Source organism: Elephantulus edwardii, unplaced genomic scaffold, assembly GCF_000299155.1.
Source record: "Elephantulus edwardii isolate Elephantulus edwardi_28Jun2011 unplaced genomic scaffold, EleEdw1.0 scaffold00015, whole genome shotgun sequence".
Classification (NCBI taxonomy): Eukaryota; Metazoa; Chordata; class Mammalia; order Macroscelidea; family Macroscelididae; genus Elephantulus; species Elephantulus edwardii.
Window position 1 is genome coordinate 1,237,010 of NW_006399765.1, and position 11,370 is coordinate 1,248,379.

Below are 11,370 nucleotides of genomic sequence, written 5' to 3' on the forward strand. Positions count from 1 at the left end.
AAAACAGGGGGCCAGCAGTTCTCTACTGAAGACCCCAAGCCAAGCTTCTCTGTATCTGTATTGAAAATTATCTGGAAGTAAATCACAAAGATAATTCAATGCAAATGAAGCCAAGCTCTTTCTATTGAAAACCTTCCCCTGGATTCAGGAGGGAGGGGTTAGCAAATGCAAGAATCTGGTAAACCCCTAAGGATTGCCTTAGTTTCTCAGGGTGAACTCTGGCTTGTACCTTACCTCCCCCCATCCTGAAATAGCATTCAGTTTATTACAAATATTTAGTATTGGCTTCCCATAAAACGGGGTGAGCAGTTCGAACAACTGAAGCAGCCCCAAGCCACCCTCTCTCTATTGAGAATCATGGGAAGTAACTCATAAAGAGAATTCTTTTGTAAATGAAGTAGAGTTTTTCTCCATTGTCAACCTAATGCTTAGCTCAGGAAGGAAGTAGTTCCCAAGTATAGACAGATACTTGTGATACTGCTCTCTCTGCAGGGGGATCTAGCTGCCTCTTGTCTGCAGGAAGCAGCTCATATCCTATGATCTGTCACAAGAGGAATTCCAGCTTCTATTTTGTATTTCATTTAATTCCTAATTAAGCATATGGTTGATCATAAAATATTTGGCTTTCCACAAGTGTTTAACGGTATATTTGTAGCACAAACGTATACATAAGTAGCTTCACAATTGTGTATATAATTATATTTACCTTTTATTGTTTTTTACTTTTGTGTAGGGTCATAATCTTCCTAAAAGCAGCAGCCTGTTACATCTTGCACAGAGCAGCTTGGGGTTACAAACCAACTACTGCCCCATGACCTGGTTAGCAGCCATGTGCTTTAACTACTGCAGGACCAAGGCACCTCAGTGTGTGTGTATTCTATGTACATACATTCATATAGGCACATAGAGGCTTTCAGGGAACCATTTAAGAATCACTTTTCGGCATTGTTACATTCTATTCCAAGTACTTCATTGTGATCCTCTATACAAACACAGCATTAAATGTTACAATTTTATACTATTAACATGTATCCAGATTAAAATATTCCCAATTACATTAAATACAGAAATAAAAAATATTTTCTTTTTAAAAAAATACATGATCCTATCAAGGATTCTGAACAATTTGGTTGCCATGTCTCCTTAGTTTTCCTAAACGTGCTTTTATTTCTGCTGGACTAGTTTTCTCAGCCCCCTTACTCCCCCTAATTTTCAGAATCCATTGTTGAATAGTCTGGGATGATTTGGTTTGCATTGTTGCTCAGGTTGGCTTTGATTACTTTCTCAAAATTCAGAGTAGACATTTCTTGGCAGGAGGGTGTGGTGAGTGTCTGCATTGCCTTCACCATGCCTGGGAGGAGGTCCTGGGCTCAGATCTTGGGCATTTCAGAGCCAGATGGGGCAGGGAAGTAGATTTAAGTCCACTCAGATGCTTGGAGGTGCCAGGGCTGGCCAGTAGGACAAGGCCCAGACCGCAGAGAGGTGAAGAATATAGAGTTTCATCCTTGAAGAATTCCCTCCAGGTATGGTTACCGACTGCTGGACAAGAAGGCTGAGGTGGAAACTTGCCACCAGGAGCCCAGGTGGCCAGTAGCTAGCCAGCTCTTCAATCCATGAGTCACCTGTTGCTGTCTGTGGTCACTCCGATGTGATCATGGGTGGGTGAGGGAGTCAGGCAACAGAACAGGACATCCTGCAAACTCTTCGACCATTTCCGCCTCTCTTTCTCAGATGAAGGTGAGGACAAATCTCTGCTGGGGTCTAGGTGACAATCGTGAGGCCAGCTTTCCCTCAGATGCACTTCTGCAAATGTTCGTAGATTTCAGTCCTGCTCACCGCTCCAAATAAAAACAATATGCTTTGCAAAGTCTCACACAAATCACAGATACCCCTCAAACAACATAAAGAACCATGTCCCTGCTCACGGGTGTCAGTGGATTCTGTAGATCATCCTCTGTTCCTGAGGATCGGGGGTGAATCACTGTCTATCGAAAGGTGCCCTCTGCTTTGGTTCAGCCCTTCCCATGAAGCCTTGTTTGAGGTAATTCCTGGTGAAGGGACCAGAGGCTTAGAGTCCGGAAGCCCAGCAAAGGCTACTTTAGGTGCTGTGGGCTGGTGGAACCTGAGAGTCCACTATATCCCCACCTGTCTTCCCTGGACGGTGACATTTGGTCCTTGAAGCTGATGGCAGCTTTGGGATTTTTCAGGAAGCCGCCTGTCTGAAGGACAAATCATCTCAGCTATGCCTCTCCCCCGATGCTTCCCATTAGTCATAAACGATTCTCATATTTAGCTCAATTTTTTTTTTTAGGGGATGTCAAAAGGTTCTAATCCAGCTTAATAACAGTATAGTCATTGATAGCTCCTGAATTAAGCACACAGGCACTTAAGCCACGAGCTTCATGGCTTTAAATGTTCTCAAGCTCTCAGTCCTTCTAGTATTGGCTTCCCACACCCACTTGTCCAACCAATTTTCAGTCTTGCTGCTCTTCCTGATCCAAGGTTTCATCTCACATCAGACCTCCAGTTTGGCTGTAGGTGTTACTGCCATATGTGCAGCTGGAGTAGGAAGGGCATTCTGCATTGTCTTCAGTAGTGCTAGAAGATCTGTCTTCAAACCCTTAAGACCATGCAGTCACTGACCTGGAGGACACAGTAGAAAGGAGGGACTCAGGCTTCATACGTGGCCTTTATCTGGAAGTTGCATCGTGAGGGTCAAATTTTGCAGTGCTGTTGTCTCAGGAGTCAAGACTCAGGGATTTGACTTTGCTGGTATCTACAAAGTTGGGACAGACAATGGATTACCAGCTTGTAAGATGCCTGCTTGGGATCTGTTGCCTGAATCAGCACAGTGTACCCCAGAAACTACAACTCGATGCTCGTGAAGTCAGCTGTGATGGGCTCAGTGGGTTCGATCTTGCCTGTGGTCACCCAGCTTGCTCAGAGAGGTGGAAGACGGTGGCTTATCACAAATAATAGGTGCCATAAGTGGACTGTGACTCATAGTGACCCTGTGAACAAGAGAGCTGAACCTTTTCCTATCCGGCACCATCATTAGAACCGCTGACATACCTGGGCCCATTAGAAAATAAAGTGCTTGCAACAAATGATGAAATAATGACTGTACTTAAAAAGAAATCCACCAGGAGGCGCTATTGTTCTGTCAGGAAGAAAAGAGCAGAGACTCTTGGTTCACGCTTAACACTCCGATGCTGGATTGTGAGTTGATGTTTTCCTTACTCATTTCCTATATTCCAATTTTGTTACACAGAGCTATAAAAATATAAAGTGAACTTAGAGAAGGGATGGGGAGTTGGCTGGTAAAGATGAAAAAGCATATGCTATGACCTAGCAAATCTACAAAGATATATACCAACAGAAATGCTGACATATTTTCACAAAAAGACAAGTACGAGAATACTTCTGGAAACAGTTCATAATGGTTGAAGAAACTAGTACATTCACACATGAGGCTTATGCATCACTTTAAAAGCAATCAAGAATTCATGAAATACTATACAACATAGATGAATATAGGATGAATTATGCTGAGTGACACAAGCCACTCACAAAAGGACAGTTATAGTTAAGACTACTAGTATAAAAAGCTAAGGAAAGGTTTACACACAGGATCCACCATGGAAGGTTAGCAGGGAGGAGATAGGAAGGAGGGGGAGCAAAAATTAATAGATGAATGAAGGAAGAGGCAATGATAGTGATTTGATTTGACATTGTAATAAATTAATTAGAATGAAATAAGACAACATGCCAATGAATGATCAAATGAACAAAATGACTTGTAAACTTTTACTAAAAAACATTAAAAAACCCACAATAGATTCATAATTGTACAATGTCAACTACCCACACAATAGGGGTCTCTGGTGGCCTAGGGATGAGGAGCTACACTGCAATCCCAAAGACATGCAGTTTGAATCCACTGGGGGCTCCAAGGAAGAGAAATGGACAATCTCCTCCCATGTGATTGACTGCCTCTGAAAACCCACTGAAGTATCAGCTATGAGTTGGTTTTAACTCGATAGCACTCAACCACAACAATATATATATGTTTACGTACATGCGTCTACATATGTTTCTTATAAGCATTGATGTCAATCTAGAGACTAAGGTGCACCTGATTCAGGCCATGGTCTTCACAGTTACTGGCTATGCACCAGAGAGCTGGACAATGATTAAAGATGACAAAAGAAGAATTGATGCCCTTGAGTTGTGGTGCTGGAGAAGAGTATTGAACATATCATGTACTAACAAGGGAATAAACAGGTCTGTCCTGGAGAGGATCAAACCAAGTTGTTCCTTGGAGGCAAGGATTTTGAAGCTCTGTCTGACATAATTTGGGTATTTTGCCAGAAGAGACCAGTCAAGGATATCATACTTGGAAAGGCTGAGGAACAGTGCAAGAGAGGTAGATCCTGGATGACATAGTGACTGGGGTAATGGGTATAAGTGTATTGGGGATGGTGAGACTGGCTCAGGATAGAGCAGAGTTCACAGCTATTGTACATAAGGTCACTATGAATTGCAGGCAACTTGGTGGCATGTAACAATGACAGTAATTTGTGATAAAGTTTAAGTGTAACCAAGAAACATTATGGAGTCTAGCTTTCAATATGACTTTTCTAGCCATATTTAACTTTGCTGTGTAGATAGGCAGGAATATGGGAATGGGATGTGTTAGCCTATCCATAAAAGGATTGGCTGTCTGCTGTTCCACGAGGGAATTGGCCAGTCTCAACAATCTACAAGGGGACTGACTAGTCTCTCCAATAAATTGAGCAGCTCTAACCACAAAGACAGGTCTTCTGGTGCCGTTAAAGAGGAAGCAAGACAGTACAGGATGCCCGTCCTACTCCAGCTACACTGGCAGCAGCAACACTTATGGCTGAATTAGAGACCTGATGTGAGATGGGACCTTTTGTGGGGAGAACCAAACTTTGTTGGACAACAAGGAGTGGGAAGCCAATATTGGCAGGACTGAGAATTTGGGAATACTGGCCTGAAGGCTCAAGGCTGAGGTGCCTTGTGTGGACATTTCAGGAACTCTCTTGATTGTAGTCTGTTACTAATTTGAATTATAACCTTTGACTCCCCCAATATAGTTGTGTGGTCTGTGAGTTATTAAATAAAATTTTGGACTCAGGAAAGCAGTAACACTGGTGTTGAGAAAAATAGAAAAAGGTCTGGGGGACATGAGGACATGTCTGACCTCATGGGGATTGGTTTTGTGTTATTGATGCTGTTGATGGGGACGGTTTCCCTTTTTGAAGTTGATAAAGGCCAGATATGGCTGTCCCCATGGTGCCCTTGCTCTTTTTTACAAACATGTATGGAAACAACAAAAATGAGATTTTATCAGAATTTACGTTCACTGATAGTCGATACTGGTTGCTCTGACAGGTGTAGTCCATAGGGGAATTGTGTGGCTAATGTAAAGGCAAATAGTTTCAAATCTAACAGCAGCTTTGTGTGAGAAAGATGGGCAATCTCCTCCCATGCAATTACTGCCTCTCAAAAAACAACAACAACAAACAAAAACACAACAACAACAAAACCAACAAACAACAAAAACACCTATGGGTATTCCTACTTGATGGTACACAACAGCAACAACAGTGACTTCTAGAGTCTAGAAACAGAATTGTTCTTATTTTTATCTCCACCTCTATGCAGAGCAAATAATTTTGAGCTCTCTGCATAGCCTAACAAATGTCTTATAGGCATAACCATGCTGAGAAGAGCCTCTGGTAGCACCAGAAAGTTGTCCTAAGAGGGGCGGGGGAAGAATACATACCAAGACTCTGAGCCAAATGGTGTTTGGTCAGACACACCCCACCACCTCTCCACAGCAAATACCCAAGAATCTAAGTGAAGCCAAGAAGACAGTCTTGGAACTCGGAACATTATAAAGTGAAAGGATACAGGATTGGCTTGAACACTTACTGGAACTTCTTCCAGTCGAGAAGAGAAGTGTCGGGGCCCTTCCAGCTGGCCTGGCATGGGATGGCCATTTTTAGACAAACACGGTAGTCTTTTAAAAATTTTATTATTTTTGTGTGAGTACTGTCAAATTGGATCTGACTGATACAGGAGGAGATTGTCCCCTCTTCTCCAGCAGAGCATCTGGTGGATTAGAACTGCACACCTCTGGCATTGCAGTTCACCTTCTTGCTACTAGGCCATGGTAGTCAGTCTTGAGTAAGAAGCACAGAAGGTAATTTCCTGGAATTCCCAACAGAACGTAGACATAACTGTGTCTACACACCTACGGTGAGATAGAATCACCCAAGCATCCTTGCACATAGTCCTCCACCTTCGGTGATAAGCAATACAACCCCCCTCCCTGTCCCCTGCAACCTCAACTGCCAGGGAATAATACACGACTCCCCCCAATTCCCCATTCTTCTACTCAGCCCCTAATGTTAACACTTTCTGGATGAGCTGCAGAGTGGTGGTTGGCCACTAACTCTGTATCGCCACCTGCTGACCCAGTCAGGTAGTGGCTGGCTGACTTGGCTTTGCACTGGCGGATCCCTTTGTCCCTCTTCCCGTGCCAAATGGTGGAAGACCTTCCCAGTATCATGCCAGCTGCTTGACCTGCTACACCCACTTCCTGAGCAGCACTAGCCACTCACCCCACCCCTCCAGCCTGCTGACCCAGCCAGTCTCCCTCCTCTACCCACTCTTGGTGAGACTGAGTGGCAATAGAGTCTTACATGCACTGGCCCACTTTTCTCTTCCTTCGTCTCCCATACATCCTTTCACCTCTCCCCTGTACAACAAGAGGCTGTGACCATGCAGATGCTTGGACACTTGCCCACCACTCACAATCCCCAACTTCAGAGCAACACAACCATGCATGCACCTGCCTGCCACTCAGTACCCACCTCACATGCAGTAGGAGGTGGAGACCACACTGCCAGTAGTCAACCAGACCACCACACCCGTCACCCACTCGTATCAGTCACCCTACTCTTTAGTGAGTGCCACTGCCTGCTCCTGTGCCACTGGACCGATGACAGACAGCAGTCACTGCCAGCCCAACCAACCCTCAGCTGCCCCGAAAGACCAGTAAAAGGGGCTTTTTGCTCATTCACGCAGCTACGTCCCACCCACCCAGACACAGGTGGCAAAGTCTCCAGTGTAGTCAGATTATCAATGACAACAGCACACCTGTCCTGCCTGCCTGGATACATCAAAAGAATGTATAGGGCGAGCTCTGGTGTCCTAGTGGCAAGAAGCTGCATTGCAATCTCAGAGGTACACAGTTTGAATCCACCAGATGCTCTGCTGGAGAAGAAGGAACAATCTCCTGTATCAGTCAGATCTGATTTGACGGTACACACACAGACACACAAAAAAAAAATGAAATAAAATAAATTAAAAAAAAAGAATGTGTAACAGAACATTATGAGGTAGCAAACAAACATACAAATAAAAATATAGTAACACTTTAACGGTTCCTAAAGCATAGATAACAGATAACAATAAGTTACCTAAAGCATCAAGATGAAATGGTTCCAACAAGTAACCAAAATACAGAATGAGAAAAAGCCCCTGAGGAAGAAATGATAGTGTAGCAACTTGGTTAGGGAGTCCAAAGGAAAGTTTAAAACTGTTGTCAAGAGAGTAGGAAAAACACAAGATAAAAACAAGGAAAATACAGGCAAAACACTAAAAGAATTTAGTGTGAAAAATATAAATAAAATGCCTGAAAGAAGTAACCATACAAAATCAGGAACTAGAAATCTAGAAGATCAGCACAAAACTTTCAGAAATATTTAATGCTTTGGGAAGAAAGGGGGATATAATTGAATCAATAGAACTTAGAATCACAGAAATAGAGAACAAATCCCTTGATATTAATTTGTTAAAAGAACAAGCAAGAGAAAAAAAATGAGTAAAAATGAAGAATCCCTAAAAGTTGTGTAGTAAACTATCAAAAGGGGTAATATGTGCATGATAAGAATTCCAGAACACTAAGGCAGGGGGGACATGAAGAGGAGGGCAGAAAATGTCCCTAATGTCATGAAAGATCCAAAGATGCACATCCACAAAGCTCAAGGGCCATGAAGAAAAATCACTAAGACATAATAAAACGTTCCAGAACCAAAGACAAAGAAAAATGTCAAGAAAGCAAGACAAGAAAAATGCATTTCTTTTTGTTTTTAAGAGAACATCATTCATCCGTTCACTCATTCCTTTATTCTATCAGCCATAATGAACACAAATGTTTAATGAGTATTAAACCTCTTAATATTCGTACCTCCTAATATTGACTGAATGGGGCCCTACCAATCTTGATTGCCAAAATCGAAGAGGCCTTTATACACTGCAGAAGAAAAAAAATCTACAGCTTTCAAGATAGGTTTTACTTTAACATCAAGAAAACAAAAATCATCATCACTGGGCCAACAGGTAACATCATAATAGATGAAGAATAGATTGAATTACCAACAAGTTCATCTTACCTGGATCTACAATCAACACCCATGGCACCAGCAGTCAAGAAATAAAAAAACATATCACACTGGGTAAATCTGCTGTCAAGGACTTCTCCAATATGTTAAGGAGCAATGATGTAAATTTAAAGACTGTATTTAAAGATGTGTATTGGATTAAAGCCATGACCTTTTCAGGTACTTGCTATGCATCTGAAAGTTGGACGGTGACCAAGGATGAAAGTAGAATTGATACCTTTGAGTTGTGTCCATGGGATAGACTGAAAAAAGAATAAACAAATAAGTCTTGGAGAACATTCACCAGGGTACTTTCTGGAGGCAAGCTTTGTCTTACATATTTTGGGCGTGTTGTTAGGAGAGGCTGGGCCTTGGAAGAGGACACAGGACTTGGAAAAGTAGTGTGTCAGCAAAAGAGGAGAAGGCATTCAATGATACGGATTGACACAGTGACTGCCGCAGTGGGTTCAAGTCCATCAGAGATGATGAAAATAACACAGGGTAGGACAAGATTCAGACCTGCTATTCATAGGGTCACTGTGAGTCATAGTTGATGAGATCTAATAACAACCTTATGGAATAAATATGTAAATATTGTGAAACAGGCCCAGTAAGCATATTTATGAGATGAAATTTTATCATTATTATTATAATCTCAGTTCAAATGTCACTTCCTCACAGAGCCCTTCTGTAATTCCCTCATCTAAAGTGATGCTGTTCTATCCCCCCATCAGTTGGGGCAGGGGTTGCCTGTCAATTTCACTAGCCTTTTTGGGTTCTTATCATTTAATTTGTTTTATTTTTTCCATGAGTTTAACTGTTTAATTTTTTGTCATTTTATTTTCTGGATATTTACAAGTGCTTATGGTTGTCTGTGTTTACCGGTTAGAAGGTAAATCACCATGAGGGTAGGGATTTTGTCATGTTACTTACTGGTCTGTCCTTGGATTTGAACGAAATGGGGGTGATTTACATGAGGACACATTGCCAAGAGTCTCCTCCAGTGGACCGTTTGTCACCTCAGCTCACAGGGATGCTGCCAGTAGGTGCCCCTCGGCAGCTGACCACTTCCTAGATGCTTCAGCTGCAGATGGCTGCCTTGTTCAACATTCCACCCCTTGCTGGGCAAATTCAGCAATGGAGTGATAGAGACTCAGCCGTACCAGCTGAATATAGGACAACCCAGCTCACTCTCGGTTCCTGAGAGGAACAGCTTCTATGAGGCCTACTTGAGCTGTCTTTAGGCTCAACTCATTCTCTCTCTGCTCGCTCCTGCTTCCTTGTTCCTTCCACAGGTTCACATTCCAAGTTTGTTGTTGTTGATTGCCATCGAGTAGAGCACAACTCATAGCAACCCTATGAACAAAAGACCTGAAGGCTTTCGATAACTATTGTTTCTCAAGGTTCACAGAGTTTCCAGAGGCATAATGTTTAGGAATTGAATGCCACTCCTGCTTCCAAGTTTATTTATTTTTTCCTTTTACTTGGTTCTTTGGCTAAGACAGCAGAAGAGATGATTACTTGTGAATGTTATATCCAACCACAACTAAGCAGTGTTAGTCTAGAATACCATAGGTCCAGGGAAGCACATTAAAAAGGGCCTGGTTTTGAAGGAGAAAGATAGGTCACCCAGAAATATTCATGGCAATCAGATGGTGATGGGTGTTCTAGACAGGAGCATGCGGTCCAGTTTGTATCAGTGTCCCCAGCCTGTGACATTCTCTCCTCCTGCCGCTGTGGTGACCACAGTGCACACGCTCATGCTTACTTGGACCTCTGCTTCATCTTCTTTTACACTTCAGCCTGTGCACTTGCTGTTTTCTCCACGTGGCCCTCAGGGTTTGGGGGTCTCCAACCAAATGGTGCAAAAGTCGAGAGCCCAAGTTTATTCTTTAATAAACATCCAGCCCTCTAAACTTTATTTCCCAGAACATTTAATTATGTTCATACAAAACTTACACCTAGACCAAGAAGCTGTTGTCCAAATAGAGCAAGGGAACACCTGCATGGCTTAAAATCAGAACAGGAACGTGTCAGGGTTGTGTCCTTTCTCTATACCTATTCAAGCTGTAGACTGAGCAAATAATTTGAGAAGCTGGACTCTATGAAGAAGAATGTGGCATCAGGATTGGGGGAGGACTCAATAACTTGTGTTGTGCAGATGATAACAATCTTACGTGCTGAAAGTGAAGACTGAAAGAAACACTTGCTGCAGAAGATCAAAGACTTCAATATGGATTGCGTCTCAACATCAAGAAAACAAAAATTAGAGACAACAACAACAAAAAGCTATGAGAGGAATTGAGCTTCTGCTGTTTTTAGAGGTTTGTTGTTTTTGTGTTTTTTTAAACAAAAATACCATTGGACTGAGAAATATTTTTTGTTAGATAGAGAAAAGATTGAAATTGTCAATAGATCCAAAATCAACCACCCTTGGTATCAGTAGTCAGGAGATCAGAAGACATATTGCATTGGACAAGTCGGCTCTCAGGGACTTCTCTAAATTGTGAAGGAGTAGTGATGTCAGTTTGAAGATTAAGATATGTCTGATTCAGACCATAGTGTTTTCAATCACTTGCTTCTGAGAACTGGACAATGAATAAGGATGACAGGAGAGGAACTGATGCCTTTGAGCTGTGGTGCTGGAGAAGAGCATTAAATTTCCCATGGACTGCGAAAAGAACAAACAGCTATGTCTCAGAAAAATGCAACCAGAGTGCCATGTTTTTGGGAAAGGATATTCCTTGGAAAGGGATATCATTCTGGAAAGGCAGAGGTTCAGAGAAAGAGAAGAAGACCCTCAACCGGATTGACACACACAGTGACAGCAGCAATGGGCACACACATGTGTCAGAGAGGATGAAGATGGCACCGGTTGGGACAGGGTTCAGAT